Consider the following 13,255-nt stretch of genomic DNA (forward strand, 5'->3'; position numbering starts at 1 on the left):
AAACCCCATCCTCATCAAAGCTCTAAAATGAATCCTAAACCCTAAACAGAACACTTAAGCACCCACTTAAAGCATCACTAAAGGAAAAACTTTTTTTTTACTTTTGGATGCTGGAGGGAGATTAGAACGAACTAATGTCAGGTTGTATTGCCATCTGTGCCCCGGATTGGGAGATTTACCCTATTTGTCTTGTTTACCATGATCATTGAAAGTAGAAGAAAAAAAATAAATAAATAAAATCGCAAACTTTTGGTTGACATCAGAACAGAATTAGAAAGGAAATCTTCCAATGGGAGCACTAGTTTTGGTGACTCCTGGGGATTTCCTCACTTCCTGTGTTGGCTTTGCAACAGTAAGTGAAGGAAAATTTCCCCAATGAGACACAGACACATACAACAAAAACCTTTAAAACCATGTTCCTCGAGTAGAGCTTAAAAGATGTATTGGGGTTTTTCATTCTTTTTTTGTTTTTGGATTCATACTTACCTAAGCGGATGTAGCATTGGTCCGATGCTGCATCTGTCCCCCGGCGCCTCTGCACTGAGAACTGAGCAATCGAACACTGCCGATCGCTCGGTTCTCACAGCTCCTAGAGCAGGGATCTGCTGTCAGTCAGCAGCTTTCTGACCTGCCCCCTCCCCGCTCACTGGAGCACTGAGTTGTGGAGGGGGCAGTAGCAGGCGGCTCAGGCTCTCTGTGGCTTGTTTAACCACTTAAGGACTAGCCTCGTTTTGGATTTTAGGTGTTTACATGTTTAAAACAGGTTTTTTTGCTAGAAAATTACTTAGAACACCCAAACATTATATATTGTTTTTTTTCTAACACCCTAGAGAATAAAATGGCGGTCATTGAAATACTTTTTTTTTGCACCGTATTTGCGCAGCGGTCTTATAAGCGCACTTTTTGTGGAAAAAAAAAAATCACTTTTTTGAATAAAAAAAAAAAAATAAGACAACAGTAAAAGTTAGCCCATTTTTTTTTTATATTGTGAAATATAATGTTATGCCAAGTAAGTTCATACCCAACATGTCACGCTTCAAAATTGCGCCCGCTCGTGGAATGGCGTCAAACTTTTACCCTTAAAAATCTCCATGGGCGACGTTTAAAAAATTCTACAGGTTGTATGTTTTGCGCTACAAAGGAGGTCTAGGGCTAGAATTATTGTTCTCGCTCTACCGGTCGCGGCGATAGCTCACATGTGTGGTTTGACCACCGTTTTTTATATGCGGGCACTACTCACGTATGTGTTCGCTTCTGCGCACGAGCTCGTCGGGACAGGGCGCTTTAAAATTTTTTTTTTTTTAATTTTCTTATTTTACTTTATTATATTTATTTTTGCACTGTTTTTTTTTGTTTTTTTTTTAATTTGGATCACTTTTATTCCTATTACAAGGAATGTAAACATCCCTTGTAATAGAAAAAAGCATGGCAGGACCTCTTAAATATGAGATCTGGGGTCAAAAAGTCCTCAGATCTCATATTTGGACTAAAATGCAAAAAAAAAAAAAAAAGTCGTTTGTAAAAATGACAAAAAAAAAATATGCCTTTAAGACATATGGGCGGAGCCGACGTAATGATGTCGCTTCTGCCCTCCTATGGTATGGAGACGGGTGGCGGCCATCTTAGCCTCACTCGTCTCCTTACCTCAGCAGTGACAAGTCCCGATCTCCGCCGCTACCGACGGCTCCGGTAAGCGGCGGGAGGGGGGGTGGCACCTCTCCCGCCGCCGATAACGGTGATCTCGCGGCGAACCCGCCGCAGAGACCACCATTATCGTACACAGAACCGGCTCCTGTAAAGGTGGATACCTCATAGTGCCGACGTATATGTACAGGAGTGGTCGGTAAGTGGTTAAAGGCTGAGCTGGGTGCCAATCCAGGCATGTGGGCGGATCCCGACTCCATGGTCATGATGACCAACTCTGATGTCAGCAGAGAGGAAACTTAAGTCCGCAGTCTGCTGAAAATGGGTTACAGGAGCGCAAAACGAACTGCACTCATGTGATCCATAGGAGAAGTACAACCAAACAAGCTTTGGTTATACTTCTCCTTTAACCGGTTCCCAGGAAAGCCACCAGAGGGCGCCCGCCCACTGCACAGCGGAGGACCCGAAGCGAGTGGCCGCTGGGCGCAATTGCGTGCACGAGAGCCAGCACGGGGATTTGTGTTTTTACAGAGGAGAAAAGAGGAGACAGCTCGTGAGTTCCTACAAAGTAGGGACAGCGATCTGTCATCTCTCCTAGTTATATGCCACCCCCACACAGTTAGAACACAGTGAGGGAACACACAGTTAACCCCCTTGATTGCCCCCTAGTGTTAACCCCTTCCCTGCCCGTGACATTTATACAGTAATCAGTGCATATTTATAGCACTGATCGCTCTAAAAATGTCAATAGTCCCAAAAATGTGTCAAAAGTCTCCGATCTGTCAGTCGCAATACCGCCAAAAATCGCAGATCGCTGCCATTACTAGTAAAAAAAAAAAAAAAACGCCATAAATCTTTCCCATAGTTTGTAGACGCTATAACTTTTGTGAAAACCAATATATGTGCTTATTGTGATTTACCAAAAATATGTAGCAGAATACATATTGGCCTAAACTGATGAAGAACTTCGTTTTTTTTTTTTAAATTGGGGGATATTTATTAAATTATAGCAAAAAGTAAAACATAGCTTTTTTTTCCAAAATGGTCACTTACTCGTCGGTTAAAGTGACACAGTGCCAAATTATAAAAAGTGCTCTGGTCAGGAAGGGGGCAAAATCTTCCGGGGCTGAAATGGTTAAAGTGTGTGTGTTGAAAAAAATAAAAATAAAAAACAAAAAAAAATAAAATAAATAAAAAAAACAATCACAATCTCCCTCATGCACCTAGGGCTGACAACACTGCTTGGAAATGTCAGTGCCACACAGACAGCAATGTCAGGTCACTTCAGGAAGCATGGTGCTTACTGGATCTGGCAGGATCATCAGGTGCTTTACTTGCAGTACTTTTAGATGGACAAAAACATGGGGAAAAAGGGCATTAAATTGGAGCCATGTAGTGAATGTATTTTTTTCATTTTTGCTCTGACAAACACCACACACCTCTACGTTTTAGCCATGTAACCTACCAGATTAGCAGGTGTGTAATCACCACACAGGATTCTCAGATTTAAAAATCTATGCACAGGTAAGTCATCTAAATATGTGATTCTGACTGCATTTTTATCTGTAGCTTGAAGATTCTTTTTAAAGCTCCTATCCAGGGATTATATACAAATCTCCGAACCCACTCCCTCAGTCTGTATAGTGAGGATTTTTTCATCTTACCATGCTCTTGGTAAAGATACTGCCACTTGAATTCCCTGTGACATCAATCACAGTGTGTCTTACAGACTGATCACTATCAGGAGCTGGTGGGAGGAACTGGAAGGGAGCCCAATAACTCTCAGGAGCCCACTGCCTGCAGGCAGTCCGTGGGCTGAATTCTCCAGAACTAAACCCCTTCAGCACCTGAAGCCTGGATCCACCAACTACAGACAGCACTGACTGGAACTATATGGATGGGGAGGTCACCCAGCAGACAAAATTCAGAAACCTAGACTCATTTTTAAGGTCCTGATGCCCTCACTTTGATTCATGTATACAGTGGGGACGGAAAGTATTCAGACCCCCTTACATTTTCCACTCTTTGATATATTGCAGCCACTTGCTAAAATCATTTAAGTTCATTTTTTTCCTCATTAATGTACACACAGCACCCCATATTGACAGAAAAACACAGAATTGTTGACCTTTTTGCAGATTTATTAAAAAAGAAAAACTGAAATATCACATGGTCCTAAGTATTCAGACCCTTTGCTGTGACACTCATTTAACTCAGGTGCTGTCACTTACTTCTGATCATCCTTGAGATGGTTCTACACCTTCATTTGAGTCCAGCTGTGTATGATTATACTGATTGGACTCGATTAGGAAAGCCACACACCTGTCTATATAAGACCTTACAGATCATAGTGCATGTCAGAGCAAATGAGAATCATGAGGTCAAAAGGAACTACCTGAAGAGCTCAGAGACAGAACTGTGGCAAGGCACAGATCTGGCCAAGGTTACAAAAAAAATTCTGCTGCACTTAAGGTTCCTAAGAGCACAGTGGCCTCCATAATCCTTAAAGTGAAGACGTTTGGGATGACCAGAACCCTTCCTAGAACTGGCCATCCGGCCAAACTGAGCTATCGGGGGGAGAAGAGCCTTGGTGAGAGAGGTAAAGAAGAACCCAAAATCACTGTGGCTGAGCTCCAGAGATGCAGTCGGGAGATGGGAGAAAGTTGTAGAAAGTCAACCATCACTGCAGCCCTCCACCAGTCGGGGCTTTATGGCAGAGTGGCCCGACGGAAGCCTCGCCTCAGTGCAAGACACATGAAAGCCCGCATAGAGTTTACTAAAAAAAACACCTGAAGGACTCCAAGATGGTGGGAAATAAGATTCTTTGGTCTGATGAGACCAAGATAAAACTTTTTGGCCTTAATTCTAAGCAGTATATGTGGAGAAAACCAGGCACTGCTCATCACCTGTCCAATACAGTCCCAACAGTGAAGCATGGTGGTGGCAGCATCATGCTGTGGGGGTGTTTTTCAGCTGCAGGGACAGGACAACCGGTTGCAATAGAGGGAAAGATGAATGCGGCCAAGTACAGGGATATCCTGAACGAAAACCTTCTCCAGAGTGCTCAGGACCTCAGACTGGGCTGAAGGTTTATCTCCCAACAAGACAATGACCCCAAGCACACAGCTAAAATAACGAAGGATTGGCTTCACAACAACTCCGTGACTTTTCTTGAATGGCCCAGCCAGAGCCCTGACTTAAACCCAATTGAGCATCTCTGGAGAGACCTAAAAAATGGCTGTCCAACGTTTACCATCCAACCTGACAGAACTGGAGAGGACTACTAAATACTGAGCAAAGGGTCTGAATACTTAGGACCATGTGATATTTCAGTTTTTCTTTTTTTAATAAATCTGCAAAAATGTCAACAATTCTGTGTTTTTCTGTCAATATGGGGTACTGTGTGTACATTAATGAGGAAAAAAAATTAACTTAAAATGATTTTAGCAAATGGCTGCAATATAACAAAGTGAAAAATTTAAGGAATACTGAATACTTTAAATTGTGGAAGGAGTTGTGGAGGGTGAGGGGACTAAAACTAAAGTAATGTGGTTGTAGAAGTGTGCACACCCTCCTATTACTGGGGATGTAGCCGTGTTCAGAATTAAGCAATCATATTCAAACTCACGTTAACTATGAGTCAGCATACACCTGCCATTATTCAAGGTGCCTTTGATTAACTCCAAATAAAGTTCAGCAGTTCTAGTAGGTCTTTCCTGACATTTTCTTAGTCGCATCATACAGCAAAAGCCATGGTCTGCAGAGAGCTTCCAAAGCAGCAGAGGGATCTCATTGTTAAAAGGTATCAGTCACGAGAAGGGTACAAAAGAATTTCCAAGGACTTAGATATACCATGAAACACATTGAAGACAGTCATCGTCAAGTGGAGAAAATGTGGCACGTGACATTACCAAGAACTGGACGTCCCTCCAAGATTGATGAAAAGAGGAGAAGAAAAGTAGTCAGGGAGGCTGCCAAGAGGCCTACAGCAACATTAAAGGAGCTGCAGGATTATCTGGCCAGTATTGGCTGTGGGGTACATGTGACAACAATATCCCATATTCTTCATATGTCTGAGCTATGGGGTAGAGTGGCAAGACGGAAGCCTTTTCTTATGTAGAAAAACATCCTTGGCCGGCTAAATTTTGCAAACACCACATCTGAACCCTCCCCAAATCATGTGGGAAAATTTGTTCTGGTCTGATGGAACCAAAGTTGAACTTTTTGGCCATTATTCCAAAAAATATCTTTGGCGCAAAAATAACACTGCACAACACCAAAAGAACACCATACCCACAGTAATGCATGGTGGTGGCAACATCATGCTTTGGGGCCATTTTTCTTCAGCTGCAACAGGGGCCTTAGTTAAGGTAGAGGGAATTATGAACAGTTCCAAATACCAGTCAATATTGGCACAAAACCTTCAGGAGTCTGCTAGAAAGCTGAACATTAAGAGGAACTTAATTTTTCAGCATGACAACGACCCAAACCATACATCCAAATCAAAAAAAGCAATGGCTTCACCAGAAGAAGATTAAAGTTTTGGAATGGCCCAGACCTGAATCCAATCTGTGGGGTGATCTGAAGATGGCTGTGCATAGGAGATGCCCTCACAATCTGACAGATTTGGAGTGTTTTTGCAAAGAAGGGTGGGAAAATATTGCCAAGTCAAGATGTGCCATGCTGATAGACTCAAAAAAAGACTGAGTGCTGTAATAAAATCAAAAGGCGCTTCAACAAAAGTATTAGTTTAAGGGTGTGCACACTTATGCAACCATATTTTTGTTTTTTAATTTTTACTTCCCTCCACCTAAAAGATTTCCGTTTGTTGTTCAATTGAGTTGTACAGTTTATAGGTCACGATAAAAAGGTGAAAAAAGTTCTGAAATGATTTAGCTTTGTCTCACTTTTTTACATCATAGAAACCTGGCATTTTAACAGGGGTGTGTAAACTTTTTATATCCACTGTATATAAAAACAAAAAAAAAACAAAAAAGTGCACCATTCAGCTTAATGGCTCTGCCAGAACCCCTCCCTCAATTCATATTCCTATAGGATCTTGGAGCTGCCCATCCCTGATAAACAGCAGGTTGCAGGGTCTGGATCAGTCATCAACCAGAAGGCTTTTCTTGATCCCTGGCTTTTGGGCCCCTTTACACACTGGTGTGCTTTTTGCTGCTTTTCCAGGTCAACAAAAAGTGTATGAAGACTATTCCACATTAAAGCCTATTTAACTGTTTACACTAGAGGTGTGCTGCACTTTTGGAAAAAACGTTACCCGTAAGTAACTTCGATTTTTTTTAGAGTCTTTCAGGAACAGCGCCTATGAGACCTCGACTCCTCCCTCTTCAGGAAACACCGCCTCCACTAGAGCTTTAAGCCACTCCATCCCTCCAGCCTGTCAGTTTTTCCATGAGAACCTCAGGCCAGTCTAGGGAGACACAGGAATACATCATACCAACCTTCACATTCCTGATGCTCTCACGTCCTAGTGGCAAAATATTATTTGGGTGGGTACCGATGATGTCCTGAAAGACTCAGAAAAAACGTTACCGGTAAGTAACTTTGATTTTCTCTGTTTTCGTCTTTCAGGACTGCACCTATGAGAGAATAAGCGAGCACTTACCCTAGGGTGGGACTACTGCTTGCAGGACTTTACGCCCAAAGGCCTGGTCCTGGGCAGACAATAAATCCAGTCTGTAGTGCTTAATGAAAGTCTTAAAACTTGACCACATCTCTGCTCTGCAGATCTGCTTGGGTGTAGCACCAGCCCACTCTGCTTGTGACGTTGCCATGGCCCTAGAGGAATGGGCCCTAATACCTTCCAGGACCTCCACCCCTTTAGCTATATAGGCCTGACTAATGGCCAACCTCAGCCATCTTTCTATAGTACGTCTTGAGGCTTTGGACCCCTTCCTAGCCCCTGAAAAAGAAACAAAAAAAGGAATCGGATCTCTTAAACCATGGGCGCTCAACCTGTGGCCCTCCAGCTGTTGCAGAACTACAAGTCCCATTAAGCATTGCAAGGCTCACAGGTACAAGCATGGCTCCCAAAGGAAAGGGACATTATGGGACTTGTAGTTTCACAACGGTTGGAGGGCCACAGGTTTGGCACCCATGTCTTAAACTGTTCCGTAATTTCCAGGTATTTTAGTACACATCTCGTGACATCTAACCTGTGGAAGATATGCTCCTGTTCCCTCACAGGATTTGAACAAAAAGTGGGCAAACAGATTTCCTGGCTCCTATGAAATTTAGAAGCCACCTTTAGCAAAATAGCCAGAGCGGTTTTAAAAATAATCAGATCCGGAAAAACTTGAAGGAAAGGTGCCCTCCTCGAGAGGACTTCTAGCTCGGTAACCCTCCTTGCAGTAGTATTTGCCACCAAAAAAACAGACAGACAGTCTTGAGGGTTAAAAGGGTTATTTTACCATACAAGACTCAATAGGCTCAAAAGGATCCCCTGCAAGTGCCTGCAACACTAGGGAGAGATCCCATACAAGAAAAGGATGGGAGCTGACTGGTCTCTGCCTAAGGCTTTAAAGAACCTGGATATCCAAGGATTCACTGCAAGTTGTTGTTCAAGGAACACACTTAAAAGCAGAAACTTGACCTTTAAGAGTACCAAGGGCCAGTCCCTTATCTGCCCCACTTTGTAGGAACTCCAGCACTGCTACTGGGCTGCGAACATTAAAGGAGCTCTCTGCGCACCAAGAATTGAACTTCTTCCAGACCTTCAAATAGATCTTGCGCGTCTTTTCTTTCCTACAATTTAGAAGAGTCGCTACCAACCTTTCGGAGAACCCTCCTCAGTAGCCAGGCTGCCAGATTCCACCTCTCCACCTGAGGGCAGCAGATTGGGCCTTGATAGAGGAGGTCTTCTCTGACTGGTAAAATCCAAGGCGGTTCCACCGCCAATTCCTTTAGGTCAGAAAACCATGGCCTCCTGGGCTAGTGTGGAGCTATCAAGATCAGGGTCGTGTCCACTGACTGGAATGTCCTCAGGACTGCGGGCAACAGTACAGGAGGGTGGGAAGGCATAGCACTTGGAAAAATGCCAGCCCTGAGAAAGCGCGCCCACCCCTATTGCCCCATCCCACCGGTTCAGAGAGAAAAAGAGGGGAGTTTTTGCGTTCTCCCTTGAAGCGAAAAGGTCCACACATGGAAGCCCCCCACTTCTGGATAATCATCCTGTAGATGACTTGACTCAGGACCCAGTCGCTCTCCCTCAGCTTCCTCCGGCTGAGGAAGTCTGCCATCTGGTTTGACTCCCCTTTTAGGTGTACTACAGATAGTGAGAGCACCGTGACCTTGGCCCAGTTGAATATTGTTTCCGTCAGAGCCCAAAGGGAACTGCTTCTGTTGCCCTCCTGTCGGTTGATGTAAGCAACTGCTGAGGAATTGTCTGAGCTGACCTGGACATGATGTCCCTGGAGCTCCTGTTGGAAGGCTCTGAGAGCCAGAGAAATGGCTTTCAGCTCTCTCCAGTTCGAGGATTTCCCCGCGTCCTCGACTTTCCAGGATCCCTGCGCCAGACTCACCCCCAGGTGTGCTCCCCAACCCGTGCTGCTTGCGCCTGTTGTGACGATCCTGGACACTGGCAGTACCCATTCCAGACCCTGGGATAGATTTGCTGCCTTTCTCCACCACAAGGACCTCTTCACCCTTATTGGAATGAGAACCATTGAGTCCAAGGCCCTTTGGGTGTGATCCCAGACTTCCAGAATGAACAACTGCAAAGGGGGAAGAGCAATCCCGCCCACCTTACGGCTGGGAGGGCACCTGTCAGTAATCCCAAAGCTGAGGGGGACTTTCTTATGGAGATTTGTTGACTGCTTTGTAGAACTGCCAAGGTTTTGTCTACTTTCAGAAAGAAAAACTCTCCGCTGGGTTGAGTCCAGAATGTAACCTAGGAAGGTAACCCTCTGGGATGGAACCAGGTTGGATTTCTCCAAATTTAGGAGCCATGCCAGATGCTCCAACACACTCCTTGCTACCTGCAAATCCTGGACCAGCTGTTCTGGCGAAGAAGCAAAAAGGAGAAGGTCGGTCAGGTATGCGATCACTGAGATTCCCTGAAGTCGCAGAAAGACCAGGGTCTCCACCATAACTTTGGTGAATATCCGGGGAGAAGAGGATAGCCCAAAAGGGGAGGGCCAGAAAATGAAGATGTACAATTTCCTCCCCGGACCTGCCAGTCTGAGGAACCTCCGACTGTCTTCTGCAATTGGACGGTGTAGATAGGCGTCCCTTAGATCTATGGACGCCATGTAGCAATTTGGAGGAAGCAGTGTTTTCACAGAAAAGATGGAATCCATCCGAAATCTTTTGTAGGAGATTGATCGATTCAGAGGCTTCAGGTTCAGGATGAGCCTGAACTTCTTTGAGGGCTTCAAAACCACAAAGATGTGGGAATAGAACCCCCTGCCTATCTCCCCAGGTGGGACCCGTGACACTACATCCTGCTGTTCTAGTTCCTCCAATGAGGTCAGTAATGCCGCCGCCTTTTCAGCACACTTTGGCAAGTCTGCAACTAGCATCGTGAGTGTGTGTGTGTGTGTGTGTGTGTGTGTGTGTGTGTGTGTGTGTGGGGTGGGCCTTGAGAACTCTAGTCTGTATCCCCTTCTTACGATCCCAAGTATGAACAGATTGAGGTAACTGAGTCCCACTGTGGGAGGAAAGCCCCCAGTTTTCCTCCCACCGGGGTTAACCTGTAATTGGGACTTTCGGAGCTGTTCAGTAGGGCGAAAAATCGCTCCCCCGCACCCTCTGCCCTTGTTGGTCCAAACTTTTTTCTGAGACTACGCCCTCAGAAAATTGAACTTCTTTTGCGGGCGAGTCTTCTTTTTAGACTGTTCCTCCAACATTTTCTTTAAGGGAAAGGCCTTCTTTTTATTGGCTGTTCTATTCAGGACAGCCTCCAAGTCCAGACCGAAAAGTAAATCCCCCGTGAAAGGGACTCTTCAAAGCTTGGTCTTTGATGCACTGTCCCCTTGCCAAGTTTTAGCCAAAGAGCTCTCCTGGCTGAATTGGCCAAAGCAAAGGATCTAGCAGACATGCGGACCGACTCTGCTGAGGCACCTGCAATGTATGCAACCCCTTTTAAAAGCACTGGGAAAGAGGAGAGAATAATCTCTTTTGCGGTCCCAGCCTCAATATGTGCTTTTATATGTGTTAGCCAGTGCTCCACCACTGTGACAGCCATGGCAGGCTTAAGACTCCCTAAGGAGGTATCCCAGGTCTTCTTGAGGAGGGAATCGATCCTCTTGTCAATGGGGTCTGAGAGCACCCCCATATCTTCAAAAGCCAAGTCTGTCTTTCTGGATACCTGAGAAAAAGCTGCATCCAGTCTAGGCGACTTGTTCCACACAGCCGCTGCATCCTCTGCAAAGGAATCTGCGAGTTAAATGCTGTAGAAAAGAAAGGCTTCCTTTCTGGGTCTCGCCATTCCTTTTTGATAGCGTAAACCAGAACCTCATGGACTGAAAAGACCCTTCTCTTCTGCTCTCCAAGACCTCCGTACATCTGATCATGGAGAGACGTGATTTTTTTCTCCTCCTGGATACCTAGGGTGGTGTGCAAGGCTCCCAAGAGCTCGTCCACCTCTTCCAGGCAGAATTTGAATCGGGAGGTTCGAATGGACTCACTATCCACATTCTCTCCATCTGACTCCCTTGAAGAGTCTGAGGATGCGCTGTCAGGCTCATCCTTAAAAGCCTGTCTGGAGGCCCCAGGTAACCCTTCACTGATAGAGGGACCTGCTGAAGGACCAGGTGCGGCATCTTGCTGCGCTGGCAGAGGATTAGCTAAGGGGTTGCGGGGCTGAAAACTTGCAAACAGAGTTTTAAAAGATTGGAAGGTGCTGGAAAGCTCCTTAACAGATGCTGCCGAGTCAGAACCCTGCTATGCAGAATGTTCCTTAACCAGCCCCTCAATGCATAAGCTACACAGAACTTTGGGCCAAGACTCCCCCAAAGTACTCCTACATGACGGGCACTTCCTCTTGGTGTTGTGGGGGGACCTCTTCTCAGTGGTCTTGCCCTGCAATGACAAAAAAACCCACAGCATCAGAATCTGCCAGCGCCTAAACAAAACAGACCGCACCGACACCAGGAGTGCACCCCCCCAGGACCAACCACCACCTGGTCCCAGAAGTACACCTTCTCCCCTGGAAGATGGTAAGGGAACACCACCCCAGGGTTCCACTTACCTTAGAGTGGCTGGTGATGGCGTCACCCAAGACAGAACGGGAAACATCCGTCTCAGACATCCTTTCAGGCGAGAAATGAGCATGGTCCGCCTTAGCTGCTCCTATTGCTGACACTACAGCAAAACAGAGCCTCCACCAGTCTTCACGCTGCTTGCTTTACGTCCCGTGGCCGGAACCGGAAGTCGCGGGTCAAGCGGAAGTGCCGCCCCCGCCGGAACTGACGTCACCCGCCGTCCAGCCTTGAGTTCCATGCTGGCCGCCACAGAGCGAGGGGAATGCCGCACTATGTGCCCCTACCTTTCCCAAGGTTCTGGAAAGCGAGCGCCCTGGCCTCAGAACTTCCCCAAGGGAGGACAAGTTGTGTTTACTGTACTAAGACCAAGGTCTCCCCAGCACAGCTGCTGTGCATTGAGAAATCTCTCCCTTTCAGGAAAACACCGGCCTCAGCCTCCCCAGCTGAAAAACGGCCCTGGTTCTTAGCAGTGTCCCCCCTCCGGAGGAAACACCGAAACTGACGGGATGGAGTGGCTTAAAGCTCTGGTGGAGGCGGTGTTTCCCGAAGAGGGAGGAGCTGAGGTCTCATAGGTGCTGTCCTGAAAGACGAAATAAGGAAAGTCCTGCATTCTGCATCTTTGGTACAGTTTGTAAAAAGCACACCAAAAAGACACCTGCCACTGTAAGTCAAAGGGAACGCATCAAAAGTGCATCAGTGTGAAAGGGCTATTAAGGGCTGTTTTTTCTTTGCAGAGCAGTTGCAGTGTGCAGGCTGCTATATATAGCAAGTGAGGATTTGCATAAAAAGCACAATTATGCTTGAGAGATAGAGATCTGCCTGGACAACATTGAAGAGATCAACAAAGAACAGAGTGCAGCATCCCCTTTTTTTAAGAATTTAACTGGCAAGCCCTCAATAAAAAGTAAAGACATGAAAAAAAAAAAAAAATCTAGGAACATCTACTAAAACTAAGAAATTGGTCACCCTCACAAGTCTGATGTCGGAGTTCATCATGAAAGCAGAACATCTGGTACTTTGACTAGTTTCAGGCCTAGCTATCTGCTCTGATTTCTGACAGGTGCAAGTAGGATGTAGGGCACGGTACAGGGTGGTCAGGAGGGTCAAAAAGGTACAGGGTGGTCAGGAGGGTCAAAAAGAGAATGGTACTATGGTGTCAAGAGGGCATGGTGCAGGGGGGCAAACGCTTTTTAATGCAGTGGCGCAGGGAAGGTGCAGTGGCACATCTACATGTCCTGGCGCTGATCTCTGCCAGCAATCCGCTCTCACCTGATATGCCCCACAAGACTCTTGGGGGGCTGGTGGGGATAAACGTGGAAGAAGAGCCTGAATCTGCCTGAGCTATTCCGGAGGCTTTCCGCGCCCCACAGCCGCATGTTTGCAAGGGC

The 13,255-nt window shown here is 46.0% G+C and overlaps 1 protein-coding gene across 5 annotated transcripts in view; it reads right to left on the minus strand.

Annotated features, from left to right (window-relative positions):
- STRN3 (striatin 3) overlaps positions 1-13,255 on the minus strand; it is a 115,514-nt gene that overhangs the window by 73,104 nt on the left and 29,155 nt on the right. The gene's annotated exons all lie outside the window — the stretch shown is intronic.

Source organism: Aquarana catesbeiana, linkage group LG13 (genome assembly GCF_042186555.1).
Source record: "Aquarana catesbeiana isolate 2022-GZ linkage group LG13, ASM4218655v1, whole genome shotgun sequence".
Taxonomy (NCBI): Eukaryota; Metazoa; Chordata; class Amphibia; order Anura; family Ranidae; genus Aquarana; species Aquarana catesbeiana.